Source organism: Neoarius graeffei, chromosome 4 (assembly GCF_027579695.1).
Source record: "Neoarius graeffei isolate fNeoGra1 chromosome 4, fNeoGra1.pri, whole genome shotgun sequence".
In the NCBI taxonomy this organism is placed as follows: Eukaryota; Metazoa; Chordata; class Actinopteri; order Siluriformes; family Ariidae; genus Neoarius; species Neoarius graeffei.
In genome coordinates, this window is record NC_083572.1 from 38155442 (window position 1) to 38170880 (window position 15439).

The following is a 15439-nucleotide window of genomic DNA, read 5'->3' on the forward strand; positions in this document are numbered from 1 at the left end:
AGGTGAGCCAACTAGGAACTGGTCAAAGCTGCACACAGCTCAAGACGTGGGATAGAGATGGTATTTTTAAGGGCTACCCTAGATCAAGCCATAATGAAGGAAACAGACACATTGCCATGTCCATGACAAACACCCATATATATTTGTTGCCATTTAAATTAACCCATTTAACAAATAATGCATTGTGTAGTTCCAAACCATGTCAACGATTTGTGGATCATGCCGTCATTTTGACAGCAAAAGCAACACTTTGCGGTGCCAGGGAAGGAACACACAAGCTCCTCCAGCATCTTGACCATATGAAAGGTTGAGAGTGGAAAGCATTTAAAACCACTCTGAACCGACTGAGGCAGGGGGTGCTTGGATTTGAACCAGGGACCGGCATGAGCCAGACAGGGGGCAAACGGACTTAACCCTTGACCTCTCGATTTGCATCAAAGTGGACAGGGGAATACTGCTGAAACGTAGCCTGCTCTGATCAAAATCGATTTATTCCGAGACACATGGACGGTGCGGTCTGAATTTGACACGGACGGCATGAATCCTTGGACCGAGCCTACCTGCTTTGCGTCAACAGTACAAGCTGGTGTGGTGTAAATGTTTTCTCGGCACATTTTGGGCCCATTAACACCAATCAAGCATCACTGGAATGCCCCAGCCTATTAGCGGATTGTTGCCCACCACGTGTTTCCCTTCGTGGCCACGACCATCCCGTCACCTAATGGCGAAATCCAGCAAGATGTCACAATAGAATCCAATAGTAAATCTTTGACACGTGGAAAAACGAGGTATTCTGAGCTTGAAAGTGACGCTGAAAATTCTGAAGGATTTGGGGGACGAAATGATCATTGATTTATTGGCTTATTTATTTATTTATTTATTTGCTTGTTGGGGCGGCATGGTGGTGTAGTGGTTAGTGCTGTCGCCTCACAGCAAGAATGTCCTGGGTTCGAGCCCTGGGGCCGGCGAGGGCCTTTCTGTGTGGAGTTCGCATGTTCTCCCTGTGTCCGTGTGGGTTTCCTCCAGGTGCTCTGGTTTCCCCCACAGTCCAAAGACATGCAGGTTAGGTTAACTGGTGACTCTAAATTGACCGTGAGTGTGAATGGGTGTCTATGTGTTGGCCCTGTGATGACCTGGCGACTTGTCCAGGGTGTACCCCGCCTTTCACCCGTAGTCAGCTGGGATAGGCTGCTGCTTGCCTGCGACCAGGTAGAAGGATAAAGCGGCTAGAGATGATGAGATGAGATTTGCTTGTTGGTTTGTTTGTTTCTCTTCTATTCAATCCTGCCACTTTTGCCCAGTTTTCTTATTTGCATTCATTACAATTCATGTTCTTAGCACGATTAATGCACATTCACCTGTACAAAGCATATATCCGATAAAAAATAGATACTTTTTTATTGTTACATGTTGTATGTGTACGTCGAAAAGTCGGCTTGTTCTTTGGATTTTTTAAATTCTATTACATGTTGCACAGTATGTGTTTTTCTTTTTGCATGTCTGATAAAGTGCTGCTGTAACAAAACAATCTCCCAGCTTGGGATCAATAAAGTGAATCTATCTTTCTGTCTGAGACAGGGCGGAAAACAAACTTCCTGCCACTCAGCGGTTCACTTCTGATTGAGCGACACAATCTGCCAGGCACTTTAAATCGACATAGGCATTAGGCTCAAGAGATAAATTGGTGTCAGATTACTTGCACTGAACAGATAGCGCAGGTGTACCCATTGTTCTTGACTTTTAAAGCAAAAATGAACTTCACGTTTTCGTGACCTTTGAATGTATTTTCACCAAGCCAGGTCTCCTCGTCCAATAGTCGCTCCTTCCTCAAAAGCTCTGTTGCCTCGTGTGAGGATCGAACTCACGACCTTCAGATTATGAGACTGACACGCTCCCTACTGCGCTAACGAGGCCGAGAGTCAGGTGCCTTTCCGTGATTCTCCCTGGCGGCTAGAAAATGCGCACTTGGTCAAGAGGTTGTGCTGTCCGACCCATGTTTCTTGACTTTCAATTGAAATAGAATTGAGTGCCCCTGCACATCAAGCGTGTCACAAGGCAATGTCACCATCATTATTGCAATTACGTAAACAGCCAAGAACACGAGCCCGAGGTTGAAACGGGCTTAGCGTCACAAAAACTGGACAGGGGAAGACTGCCGAAACGTAGCCCACTCTGATCAAAATCGATTTATTCCAAGACACGTGGACCGTGGGGTCTGAATTTGGCACGGACGGCATGAATCCTTGGAACGACCCTACCTGCTTTGCGTCAACAGTACAAGCTGGTGCAACGGTGTGGTGTAAATGTTATCTCGGCACAGTTTGGGCCCATTCACACCAATCAAGCATCCATCGCTGGAATGCCCCAGCCTATTAGCGTACTGTTGCCGACCACGTGCACCCCTTCGTGGCCACGACCAGCCCGTCTCCTAATTGCGAAATCCGGCACGAACTAGCGCGCCATGTCACAAGGCGAAAGTCATCTCCAGCTGGTTTCATGAACAGGACAATGACTTCAGTGTTCTTCCCAGTCACCAGATCTGAAAGGAAATCTTCGACGCGTGGAAAAACAGGGCATTCACAGCAGGAAAGCGACACTGAAAACGCGCGACCAAACCATGCCAACGATTTGTGGATCGTGCCGTCATTTTGGCAGCAAAAGCCACACTTTGCGGTGCCAGGGAAGGAACGCACAAGCTCCTCCAGCATCTTGACCATATGAACGGTTGAGAGTGGAAAGCACTTAAAACCACTCTGAACCGACTGAGGCAGGGGGTGCTCGGATTTGAACCGCAGTCAAATGCTCTACCACTGAGCTACACCCCCAAGACAGCTAAGCCTTTTCCGATGTCTGGCGTATTGTCGCAGGGCGCGATCGTTGCCAAGCTCTTCAAACCAACGATCGGCGCGCCGCAGTTCACGGGAACTTAACGCAGGCATGAGCCAGACAGGGGGCAAACGGACTTAACCCTTGACCTCTCGATTTGCATCAAAGTGGACAGGGGAATACTGCTGAAACGTAGCCTGCTCTGATCAAAATCGATTTATTCCGAGACACATGGACGGTGCGGTCTGAATTTGACACGGACGGCATGAATCCTTGGACCGAGCCTACCTGCTTTGCGTCAACAGTACAAGCTGGTGTGGTGTAAATGTTTTCTCGGCACATTTTGGGCCCATTAACACCAATCAAGCATCGCTGGAATGCCCCCGCCTATTAGCGGATTGTTGCCCACCACGTGCTTCCCTTCGTGGCCACGACCACCCCGTCTCCTAATGGCGAAGTCCAGCAAGATGTCACAATAGAATCCAACAGTAAATCTTTGACACGTGGAAAAACGAGGCATTCTGAGCTTGAAAGCGACGCTGAAAATTCTGAAGGATTTGGGGGACGAAATCAGCATTTATTTATTTATTTATTTATTTGCTTGTTGGTTGGTTTGTTTCTCTTCTATTCAGTCCTGCCACTTTTGCCGAGTTTTCTTATTTGCATTCATTACAATTCATGTTCTTAGCACGATTAATGCACATTCACCTGTACAAAGCATATATCCGATAAAAAATAGATACTTTTTTATTGTTACATGTTGTATGTGTACGTCGAAAAGTCGGCTTGTTCTTTGGATTTTTTAAATTCTATTACATGTTGCACAGTATGTGTTTTTCTTTTTGCATGTCTGATAAAGTGCTGCTGTAACAAAACAATCTCCCAGCTTGGGATCAATAAAGTGAATCTATCTTTCTGTCTGAGACAGGGCGGAAAACAAACTTCCTGCCACTCAGCGGTTCACTTCTGATTGAGCGACACAATCTGCCAGGCACTTTAAATCGACATAGGCATTAGGCTCAAGAGATAAATTGGTGTCAGATTACTTGCACTGAACAGATAGCGCAGGTCTACCCATTGTTCTTGACTTTTAAAGCAAAAATGAACTTCACGTTTTCGTGACCTTTGTATGTATTTTCACCAAGCCAAGTCTCCTCGTCCAATAGTCGCTCCTTCCTCAAAAGCTCTGCTGCCTCGTGTGAGGATCGAACTCACGACCTTCAGATTATGAGACTGACACGCTCCCTACTGCGCTAACGAGGCCGAGAGTCAGGTGCCGTTCCGTGATTCTCCCCGTCGACTAGAAAATGCGCACTTGGTCAAGAGGTTGTGCTGTCCGACCCATGTTTCTTGACTTTCAATTGAAATAGAATTGAGTGCCCCTGCACATCAAGCGTGTCACAAGGCAATGTCACCATCATTATTGCAATTACGTAAACAGCCAAGAACACGAGCCCGAGGTTGAAACGGGCTTAGCGTCACAAAAACTGGACAGGGGAAGACTGCCGAAACGTAGCCCGCTCTGATCAAAATCGATTTATTCCGAGACACGTGGACCGTGAGGTCTGAATTTGGCACGGACGGCATGAATCCTTGGAAAGACCCTACCTGCTTTGCGTCAACAGCACAAGCTGGTGCAACGGTGTGGTGTAAATGTTATCTCGGCACATTTTGGGCCCATTCACACCAATCAAGCATCCATCGCTGGAATGCCCCAGCCTATTAGCGTACTGTTGCCGACCACGTGCACCCCTTCGTGGCCACGACCAGCCCGTCTCCTAATTGCGAAATCCGGCACGAACTAACGCGCCATGTCACAAGGCGAAAGTCATCTCCAGCTGGTTTCATGAACAGGACAATGACTTCAGTGTTCTTCCCAGTCACCAGATCCGAAAGGAAATCTTCGACGCGTGGAAAAACAGGGCATTCACAGCAGGAAAGCAACACTGAAAACGCGTGACCAAACCATGCCAACGATTTGTGGATCGTGCCGTCATTTTGGCAGCAAAAGCCACACTTTGCGGCGCCAGGGAAGGAACGCACAAGCCCCTCCAGCATCTTGACCATAAGAACGGTTGAGAGTGGAAAGCACTTAAAACCACTCTGAACCGACTGAGGCAGGGGGTGCTCGGATTTGAACCGGGGACCTCTTGATCTGCAGTCAAATGCTCTACCACTGAGCTACACCCCCAAGACAGCTCAGCCTTTTCCGATGTCTGGCGTATTGTCGCAGGGCGCGATCGTTGCCAAGCTCTTCAAACCAACGATCGGCGCGCCGCAGTTCACGGGAACTTAACGCAGGCATGAGCCAGACAGGGGGCAAACGGACTTAACCCTTGACCTCTCGATTTGCATCAAAGTGGACAGGGGAATACTGCTGAAACGTAGCCTGCTCTGATCAAAATCGATTTATTCCGAGACACATGGACGGTGCGGTCTGAATTTGACACGGACGGCATGAATCCTTGGACCGAGCCTACCTGCTTTGCGTCAACAGTACAAGCTGGTGTGGTGTAAATGTTTTCTCGGCACATTTTGGGCCCATTAACACCAATCAAGCATCGCTGGAATGCCCCCGCCTATTAGCGGATTGGTGCCCACCACGTGCTTCCCTTCGTGGCCACGACCACCCCGTCTCCTAATGGCGAAGTCCAGCAAGATGTCACAATAGAATCCAACAGTAAATCTTTGACACGTGGAAAAACGAGGCATTCTGAGCTTGAAAGCGATGCTGAAAATTCTGAAGGATTTGGGGGACGAAATCAGCATTTATTTATTTATTTATTTATTTATTTATTAGCTTGTTGGTTGGTTTGTTTCTCTTCTATTCAGTCCTGCCACTTTTGCCCAGTTTTCTTATTTGCATTCATTACAATTCATGTTCTTAGCACGATTAATGCACATTCACCTGTACAAAGCATATATCCGATAAAAAATAGATACTTTTTTATTGTTACATGTTGTATGTGTACGTCGAAAAGTCGGCTTGTTCTTTGGATTTTTTAAATTCTATTACATGTTGCACAGTATGTGTTTTTCTTTTTGCATGTCTGATAAAGTGCTGCTGTAACAAAACAATCTCCCAGCTTGGGATCAATAAAGTGAATCTATCTTTCTGTCTGAGACAGGGCGGAAAACAAACTTCCTGCCACTCAGCGGTTCACTTCTGATTGAGCGACACAATCTGCCAGGCACTTTAAATCGACATAGGCATTAGGCTCAAGAGATAAATTGGTGTCAGATTACTTGCACTGAACAGATAGCGCAGGTGTACCCATTGTTCTTGACTTTTAAAGCAAAAATGAACTTCACGTTTTCGTGACCTTTGTATGTATTTTCACCAAGCCAAGTCTCCTCGTCCAATAGTCGCTCCTTCCTCAAAAGCTCTGCTGCCTCGTGTGAGGATCGAACTCACGACCTTCAGATTATGAGACTGACACGCTCCCTACTGCGCTAACGAGGCCGAGAGCCAGGTGCCGTTCCGTGATTCTCCCCGTCGACTAGAAAATGCGCACTTGGTCAAGAGGTTGTGCTGTCCGACCCATGTTTCTTGACTTTCAATTGAAATAGAATTGAGTGCCCCTGCACATCAAGCGTGCCACAAGGCAATGTCACCATCATTATTGCAATTACGTAAACAGCCAAGAACACGAGCCCGAGGTTGAAACGGGCTTAGCGTCACAAAAACTGGACAGGGGAAGACTGCCGAAACGTAGCCCGCTCTGATCAAAATCGATTTATTCCGAGACACGTGGACCGTGAGGTCTGAATTTGGCACGGACGGCATGAATCCTTGGAACGACCCTACCTGCTTTGCGTCAACAGCACAAGCTGGTGCAACGGTGTGGTGTAAATGTTATCTCGGCACATTTTGGGCCCATTCACACCAATCAAGCATCCATCGCTGGAATGCCCCAGCCTATTAGCGTACTGTTGCCGACCACGTGCACCCCTTCGTGGCCACGACCAGCCCGTCTCCTAATTGCGAAATCCGGCACGAACTAGCGCGCCATGTCACAAGGCGAAAGTCATCTCCAGCTGGTTTCATGAACAGGACAATGACTTCAGTGTTCTTCCCAGTCACCAGATCCGAAAGGAAATCTTCGACGCGTGGAAAAACAGGGCATTCACAGCAGGAAAGCGACACTGAAAACGCGTGACCAAAACATGCCAACGATTTGTGGATCGTGCCGTCATTTTGGCAGCAAAAGCCACACTTTGCGGCGCCAGGGAAGGAACGCACAAGCCCCTCCAGCATCTTGACCATATGAACGGTTGAGAGTGGAAAGCACTTAAAACCACTCTGAACCGACTGAGGCAGGGGGTGCTCGGATTTGAACCGGGGACCTCTTGATCTGCAGTCAAATGCTCTACCACTGAGCTACACCCCCAAGACAGCTCAGCCTTTTCCGATGTCTGGCGTATTGTCGCAGGGCGCGATCGTTGCCAAGCTCTTCAAACCAACGATCGGCGCGCCGCAGTTCACGGGAACTTAACGCAGGCATGAGCCAGACAGGGGGCAAACGGACTTAACCCTTGACCTCTCGATTTGCATCAAAGTGGACAGGGGAATACTGCTGAAACGTAGCCTGCTCTGATCAAAATCGATTTATTCCGAGACACATGGACGGTGCGGTCTGAATTTGACACGGACGGCATGAATCCTTGGACCGAGCCTACCTGCTTTGCGTCAACAGTACAAGCTGGTGTGGTGTAAATGTTTTCTCGGCACATTTTGGGCCCATTAACACCAATCAAGCATCGCTGGAATGCCCCCGCCTATTAGCGGATTGTTGCCCACCACGTGCTTCCCTTCGTGGCCACGACCACCCCGTCTCCTAATGGCGAAGTCCAGCAAGATGTCACAATAGAATCCAACAGTAAATCTTTGACACGTGGAAAAACGAGGCATTCTGAGCTTGAAAGCGACGCTGAAAATTCTGAAGGATTTGGGGGACGAAATCAGCATTTATTTATTTATTTATTTATTTGCTTGTTGGTTGGTTTGTTTCTCTTCTATTCAGTCCTGCCACTTTTGCCGAGTTTTCTTATTTGCATTCATTACAATTCATGTTCTTAGCACGATTAATGCACATTCACCTGTACAAAGCATATATCCGATAAAAAATAGATACTTTTTTATTGTTACATGTTGTATGTGTACGTCGAAAAGTCGGCTTGTTCTTTGGATTTTTTAAATTCTATTACATGTTGCACAGTATGTGTTTTTCTTTTTGCATGTCTGATAAAGTGCTGCTGTAACAAAACAATCTCCCAGCTTGGGATCAATAAAGTGAATCTATCTTTCTGTCTGAGACAGGGCGGAAAACAAACTTCCTGCCACTCAGCGGTTCACTTCTGATTGAGCGACACAATCTGCCAGGCACTTTAAATCGACATAGGCATTAGGCTCAAGAGATAAATTGGTGTCAGATTACTTGCACTGAACAGATAGCGCAGGTCTACCCATTGTTCTTGACTTTTAAAGCAAAAATGAACTTCACGTTTTCGTGACCTTTGTATGTATTTTCACCAAGCCAAGTCTCCTCGTCCAATAGTCGCTCCTTCCTCAAAAGCTCTGCTGCCTCGTGTGAGGATCGAACTCACGACCTTCAGATTATGAGACTGACACGCTCCCTACTGCGCTAACGAGGCCGAGAGTCAGGTGCCGTTCCGTGATTCTCCCCGTCGACTAGAAAATGCGCACTTGGTCAAGAGGTTGTGCTGTCCGACCCATGTTTCTTGACTTTCAATTGAAATAGAATTGAGTGCCCCTGCACATCAAGCGTGTCACAAGGCAATGTCACCATCATTATTGCAATTACGTAAACAGCCAAGAACACGAGCCCGAGGTTGAAACGGGCTTAGCGTCACAAAAACTGGACAGGGGAAGACTGCCGAAACGTAGCCCGCTCTGATCAAAATCGATTTATTCCGAGACACGTGGACCGTGAGGTCTGAATTTGGCACGGACGGCATGAATCCTTGGAAAGACCCTACCTGCTTTGCGTCAACAGCACAAGCTGGTGCAACGGTGTGGTGTAAATGTTATCTCGGCACATTTTGGGCCCATTCACACCAATCAAGCATCCATCGCTGGAATGCCCCAGCCTATTAGCGTACTGTTGCCGACCACGTGCACCCCTTCGTGGCCACGACCAGCCCGTCTCCTAATTGCGAAATCCGGCACGAACTAACGCGCCATGTCACAAGGCGAAAGTCATCTCCAGCTGGTTTCATGAACAGGACAATGACTTCAGTGTTCTTCCCAGTCACCAGATCCGAAAGGAAATCTTCGACGCGTGGAAAAACAGGGCATTCACAGCAGGAAAGCGACACTGAAAACGCGTGACCAAACCATGCCAACGATTTGTGGATCGTGCCGTCATTTTGGCAGCAAAAGCCACACTTTGCGGCGCCAGGGAAGGAACGCACAAGCCCCTCCAGCATCTTGACCATAAGAACGGTTGAGAGTGGAAAGCACTTAAAACCACTCTGAACCGACTGAGGCAGGGGGTGCTCGGATTTGAACCGGGGACCTCTTGATCTGCAGTCAAATGCTCTACCACTGAGCTACACCCCCAAGACAGCTCAGCCTTTTCCGATGTCTGGCGTATTGTCGCAGGGCGCGATCGTTGCCAAGCTCTTCAAACCAACGATCGGCGCGCCGCAGTTCACGGGAACTTAACGCAGGCATGAGCCAGACAGGGGGCAAACGGACTTAACCCTTGACCTCTCGATTTGCATCAAAGTGGACAGGGGAATACTGCTGAAACGTAGCCTGCTCTGATCAAAATCGATTTATTCCGAGACACATGGACGGTGCGGTCTGAATTTGACACGGACGGCATGAATCCTTGGACCGAGCCTACCTGCTTTGCGTCAACAGTACAAGCTGGTGTGGTGTAAATGTTTTCTCGGCACATTTTGGGCCCATTAACACCAATCAAGCATCGCTGGAATGCCCCCGCCTATTAGCGGATTGGTGCCCACCACGTGCTTCCCTTCGTGGCCACGACCACCCCGTCTCCTAATGGCGAAGTCCAGCAAGATGTCACAATAGAATCCAACAGTAAATCTTTGACACGTGGAAAAACGAGGCATTCTGAGCTTGAAAGCGATGCTGAAAATTCTGAAGGATTTGGGGGACGAAATCAGCATTTATTTATTTATTTATTTATTTATTTATTAGCTTGTTGGTTGGTTTGTTTCTCTTCTATTCAGTCCTGCCACTTTTGCCCAGTTTTCTTATTTGCATTCATTACAATTCATGTTCTTAGCACGATTAATGCACATTCACCTGTACAAAGCATATATCCGATAAAAAATAGATACTTTTTTATTGTTACATGTTGTATGTGTACGTCGAAAAGTCGGCTTGTTCTTTGGATTTTTTAAATTCTATTACATGTTGCACAGTATGTGTTTTTCTTTTTGCATGTCTGATAAAGTGCTGCTGTAACAAAACAATCTCCCAGCTTGGGATCAATAAAGTGAATCTATCTTTCTGTCTGAGACAGGGCGGAAAACAAACTTCCTGCCACTCAGCGGTTCACTTCTGATTGAGCGACACAATCTGCCAGGCACTTTAAATCGACATAGGCATTAGGCTCAAGAGATAAATTGGTGTCAGATTACTTGCACTGAACAGATAGCGCAGGTGTACCCATTGTTCTTGACTTTTAAAGCAAAAATGAACTTCACGTTTTCGTGACCTTTGTATGTATTTTCACCAAGCCAAGTCTCCTCGTCCAATAGTCGCTCCTTCCTCAAAAGCTCTGCTGCCTCGTGTGAGGATCGAACTCACGACCTTCAGATTATGAGACTGACACGCTCCCTACTGCGCTAACGAGGCCGAGAGCCAGGTGCCGTTCCGTGATTCTCCCCGTCGACTAGAAAATGCGCACTTGGTCAAGAGGTTGTGCTGTCCGACCCATGTTTCTTGACTTTCAATTGAAATAGAATTGAGTGCCCCTGCACATCAAGCGTGCCACAAGGCAATGTCACCATCATTATTGCAATTACGTAAACAGCCAAGAACACGAGCCCGAGGTTGAAACGGGCTTAGCGTCACAAAAACTGGACAGGGGAAGACTGCCGAAACGTAGCCCGCTCTGATCAAAATCGATTTATTCCGAGACACGTGGACCGTGAGGTCTGAATTTGGCACGGACGGCATGAATCCTTGGAACGACCCTACCTGCTTTGCGTCAACAGCACAAGCTGGTGCAACGGTGTGGTGTAAATGTTATCTCGGCACATTTTGGGCCCATTCACACCAATCAAGCATCCATCGCTGGAATGCCCCAGCCTATTAGCGTACTGTTGCCGACCACGTGCACCCCTTCGTGGCCACGACCAGCCCGTCTCCTAATTGCGAAATCCGGCACGAACTAGCGCGCCATGTCACAAGGCGAAAGTCATCTCCAGCTGGTTTCATGAACAGGACAATGACTTCAGTGTTCTTCCCAGTCACCAGATCCGAAAGGAAATCTTCGACGCGTGGAAAAACAGGGCATTCACAGCAGGAAAGCGACACTGAAAACGCGTGACCAAAACATGCCAACGATTTGTGGATCGTGCCGTCATTTTGGCAGCAAAAGCCACACTTTGCGGCGCCAGGGAAGGAACGCACAAGCCCCTCCAGCATCTTGACCATATGAACGGTTGAGAGTGGAAAGCACTTAAAACCACTCTGAACCGACTGAGGCAGGGGGTGCTCGGATTTGAACCGGGGACCTCTTGATCTGCAGTCAAATGCTCTACCACTGAGCTACACCCCCAAGACAGCTCAGCCTTTTCCGATGTCTGGCGTATTGTCGCAGGGCGCGATCGTTGCCAAGCTCTTCAAACCAACGATCGGCGCGCCGCAGTTCACGGGAACTTAACGCAGGCATGAGCCAGACAGGGGGCAAACGGACTTAACCCTTGACCTCTCGATTTGCATCAAAGTGGACAGGGGAATACTGCTGAAACGTAGCCTGCTCTGATCAAAATCGATTTATTCCGAGACACATGGACGGTGCGGTCTGAATTTGACACGGACGGCATGAATCCTTGGACCGAGCCTACCTGCTTTGCGTCAACAGTACAAGCTGGTGTGGTGTAAATGTTTTCTTGGCACATTTTGGGCCCATTAACACCAATCAAGCATCGCTGGAATGCCCCCGCCTATTAGCGGATTGTTGCCCACCACGTGCTTCCCTTCGTGGCCACGACCACCCCGTCTCCTAATGGCGAAGTCCAGCAAGATGTCACAATAGAATCCAACAGTAAATCTTTGACACGTGGAAAAACGAGGCATTCTGAGCTTGAAAGCGACGCTGAAAATTCTGAAGGATTTGGGGGACGAAATCAGCATTTATTTATTTATTTATTTATTTATTAGCTTGTTGGTTGGTTTGTTTCTCTTCTATTCAGTCCTGCCACTTTTGCCCAGTTTTCTTATTTGCATTCATTACAATTCATGTTCTTAGCACGATTAATGCACATTCACCTGTACAAAGCATATATCCGATAAAAAATAGATACTTTTTTATTGTTACATGTTGTATGTGTACGTCGAAAAGTCGGCTTGTTCTTTGTATTTTTTAAATTCTATTACATGTTGCACAGTATGTGTTTTTCTTTTTGCATGTCTGGTAAAGTGCTGCTGTAACAAAACAATCTCCCAGCTTGGGATCAATAAAGTGAATCTATCTTTCTGTCTGAGACAGGGCGGAAAACACACTTCCTGCCACTCAGCGGTTCACTTCTGATTGAGCGACACAATCTGCCAGGCACTTTAAATCGACATAGGCATTAGGCTCAAGAGATAAATTGGTGTCAGATTACTTGCACTGAACAGATAGCGCAGGTCTACCCATTGTTCTTGACTTTTAAAGCAAAAACGAACTTCACGTTTTCGTGACCTTTGTATGTATTTTCACCAAGCCAAGTCTCCTCGTCCAATAGTCGCTCCTTCCTCAAAAGCTCTGCTGCCTCGTGTGAGGATCGAACTCACGACCTTCAGATTATGAGACTGACACGCTCCCTACTGCGCTAACGAGGCCGAGAGCCAGGTGCCGTTCCGTGATTCTCCCCGTCGACTAGAAAATGCGCACTTGGTCAAGAGGTTGTGCTGTCCGACCCATGTTTCTTGACTTTCAATTGAAATAGAATTGAGTGCCCCTGCACATCAAGCGTGCCACAAGGCAATGTCACCATCATTATTGCAATTACGTAAACAGCCAAGAACACGAGCCCGAGGTTGAAACGGGCTTAGCGTCACAAAAACTGGACAGGGGAAGACTGCCGAAACGTAGCCCGCTCTGATCAAAATCGATTTATTCCGAGACACGTGGACCGTGAGGTCTGAATTTGGCACGGACGGCATGAATCCTTGGAACGACCCTACCTGCTTTGCGTCAACAGCACAAGCTGGTGCAACGGTGTGGTGTAAATGTTATCTCGGCACATTTTGGGCCCATTCACACCAATCAAGCATCCATCGCTGGAATGCCCCAGCCTATTAGCGTACTGTTGCCGACCACGTGCACCCCTTCGTGGCCACGACCAGCCCGTCTCCTAATTGCGAAATCCGGCACGAACTAGCGCGCCATGTCACAAGGCGAAAGTCATCTCCAGCTGGTTTCATGAACAGGACAATGACTTCAGTGTTCTTCCCAGTCACCAGATCCGAAAGGAAATCTTCGACGCGTGGAAAAACAGGGCATTCACAGCAGGAAAGCGACACTGAAAACGCGTGACCAAACCATGCCAACGATTTGTGGATCGTGCCGTCATTTTGGCAGCAAAAGCCACACTTTGCGGCGCCAGGGAAGGAACGCACAAGCCCCTCCAGCATCTTGACCATATGAACGGTTGAGAGTGGAAAGCACTTAAAACCACTCTGAACCGACTGAGGCAGGGGGTGCTCGGATTTGAACCGGGGACCTCTTGATCTGCAGTCAAATGCTCTACCACTGAGCTACACCCCCAAGACAGCTCAGCCTTTTCCGATGTCTGGCGTATTGTCGCAGGGCGCGATCGTTGCCAAGCTCTTCAAACCAACGATCGGCGCGCCGCAGTTCACGGGAACTTAACGCAGGCATGAGCCAGACAGGGGGCAAACGGACTTAACCCTTGACCTCTCGATTTGCATCAAAGTGGACAGGGGAATACTGCTGAAACGTAGCCTGCTCTGATCAAAATCGATTTATTCCGAGACACATGGACGGTGCGGTCTGAATTTGACACGGACGGCATGAATCCTTGGACCGAGCCTACCTGCTTTGCGTCAACAGTACAAGCTGGTGTGGTGTAAATGTTTTCTTGGCACATTTTGGGCCCATTAACACCAATCAAGCATCGCTGGAATGCCCCCGCCTATTAGCGGATTGTTGCCCACCACGTGCTTCCCTTCGTGGCCACGACCACCCCGTCTCCTAATGGCGAAGTCCAGCAAGATGTCACAATAGAATCCAACAGTAAATCTTTGACACGTGGAAAAACGAGGCATTCTGAGCTTGAAAGCGACGCTGAAAATTCTGAAGGATTTGGGGGACGAAATCAGCATTTATTTATTTATTTATTTATTTATTTATTAGCTTGTTGGTTGGTTTGTTTCTCTTCTATTCAGTCCTGCCACTTTTGCCCAGTTTTCTTATTTGCATTCATTACAATTCATGTTCTTAGCACGATTAATGCACATTCACCTGTACAAAGCATATATCCGATAAAAAATAGATACTTTTTTATTGTTACATGTTGTATGTGTACGTCGAAAAGTCGGCTTGTTCTTTGGATTTTTTAAATTCTATTACATGTTGCACAGTATGTGTTTTTCTTTTTGCATGTCTGGTAAAGTGCTGCTGTAACAAAACAATCTCCCAGCTTGGGATCAATAAAGTGAATCTATCTTTCTGTCTGAGACAGGGCGGAAAACACACTTCCTGCCACTCAGCGGTTCACTTCTGATTGAGCGACACAATCTGCCAGGCACTTTAAATCGACATAGGCATTAGGCTCAAGAGATAAATTGGTGTCAGATTACTTGCACTGAACAGATAGCGCAGGTCTACCCATTGTTCTTGACTTTTAAAGCAAAAACGAACTTCACGTTTTCGTGACCTTTGTATGTATTTTCACCAAGCCAAGTCTCCTCGTCCAATAGTCGCTCCTTCCTCAAAAGCTCTGCTGCCTCGTGTGAGGATCGAACTCACGACCTTCAGATTATGAGACTGACACGCTCCCTACTGCGCTAACGAGGCCGAGAGCCAGGTGCCGTTCCGTGATTCTCCCCGTCGACTAGAAAATGCGCACTTGGTCAAGAGGTTGTGCTGTCCGACCCATGTTTCTTGACTTTCAATTGAAATAGAATTGAGTGCCCCTGCACATCAAGCGTGCCACAAGGCAATGTCACCATCATTATTGCAATTACGTAAACAGCCAAGAACACGAGCCCGAGGTTGAAACGGGCTTAGCGTCACAAAAACTGGACAGGGGAAGACTGCCGAAACGTAGCCCGCTCTGATCAAAATCGATTTATTCCGAGACACGTGGACCGTGAGGTCTGAATTTGGCACGGACGGCATGAATCCTTGGAACGACCCTACCTGCTTTGCGTCAACAG

The 15439-nt window shown here is 47.6% G+C and overlaps 12 non-coding genes across 12 annotated transcripts; all 12 read right to left on the minus strand.

The window, feature by feature from the left end:
* Window positions 1-1840: 1840 nt before the first annotated feature.
* trnam-cau (transfer RNA methionine (anticodon CAU)) lies at window positions 1841-1913 on the minus strand. Its single transcript has one exon. It is a non-coding gene; the product is annotated as a tRNA-Met (tRNA).
* A 2103-nt stretch (window positions 1914-4016) lies between these two features.
* Window positions 4017-4089, minus strand: trnam-cau (transfer RNA methionine (anticodon CAU)). Its single transcript has one exon. It is a non-coding gene; the product is annotated as a tRNA-Met (tRNA).
* An 856-nt stretch (window positions 4090-4945) lies between these two features.
* On the minus strand, window positions 4946-5017 carry trnac-gca (transfer RNA cysteine (anticodon GCA)). Its single transcript has one exon. It is a non-coding gene; the product is annotated as a tRNA-Cys (tRNA).
* A 1199-nt stretch (window positions 5018-6216) lies between these two features.
* On the minus strand, window positions 6217-6289 carry trnam-cau (transfer RNA methionine (anticodon CAU)). The gene has a single exon. It is a non-coding gene; the product is annotated as a tRNA-Met (tRNA).
* An 856-nt stretch (window positions 6290-7145) lies between these two features.
* Window positions 7146-7217, minus strand: trnac-gca (transfer RNA cysteine (anticodon GCA)). Its single transcript has one exon. It is a non-coding gene; the product is annotated as a tRNA-Cys (tRNA).
* A 1191-nt stretch (window positions 7218-8408) lies between these two features.
* trnam-cau (transfer RNA methionine (anticodon CAU)) lies at window positions 8409-8481 on the minus strand. Its single transcript has one exon. It is a non-coding gene; the product is annotated as a tRNA-Met (tRNA).
* An 856-nt stretch (window positions 8482-9337) lies between these two features.
* On the minus strand, window positions 9338-9409 carry trnac-gca (transfer RNA cysteine (anticodon GCA)). The gene has a single exon. It is a non-coding gene; the product is annotated as a tRNA-Cys (tRNA).
* Window positions 9410-10608: 1199 nt separating this feature from the next.
* Window positions 10609-10681, minus strand: trnam-cau (transfer RNA methionine (anticodon CAU)). Its single transcript has one exon. It is a non-coding gene; the product is annotated as a tRNA-Met (tRNA).
* Window positions 10682-11537: 856 nt separating this feature from the next.
* Window positions 11538-11609, minus strand: trnac-gca (transfer RNA cysteine (anticodon GCA)). Its single transcript has one exon. It is a non-coding gene; the product is annotated as a tRNA-Cys (tRNA).
* A 1195-nt stretch (window positions 11610-12804) lies between these two features.
* On the minus strand, window positions 12805-12877 carry trnam-cau (transfer RNA methionine (anticodon CAU)). The gene has a single exon. It is a non-coding gene; the product is annotated as a tRNA-Met (tRNA).
* Window positions 12878-13733: 856 nt separating this feature from the next.
* On the minus strand, window positions 13734-13805 carry trnac-gca (transfer RNA cysteine (anticodon GCA)). Its single transcript has one exon. It is a non-coding gene; the product is annotated as a tRNA-Cys (tRNA).
* A 1199-nt stretch (window positions 13806-15004) lies between these two features.
* Window positions 15005-15077, minus strand: trnam-cau (transfer RNA methionine (anticodon CAU)). Its single transcript has one exon. It is a non-coding gene; the product is annotated as a tRNA-Met (tRNA).
* Between the last annotated feature and the right edge of the window lie 362 nt (window positions 15078-15439).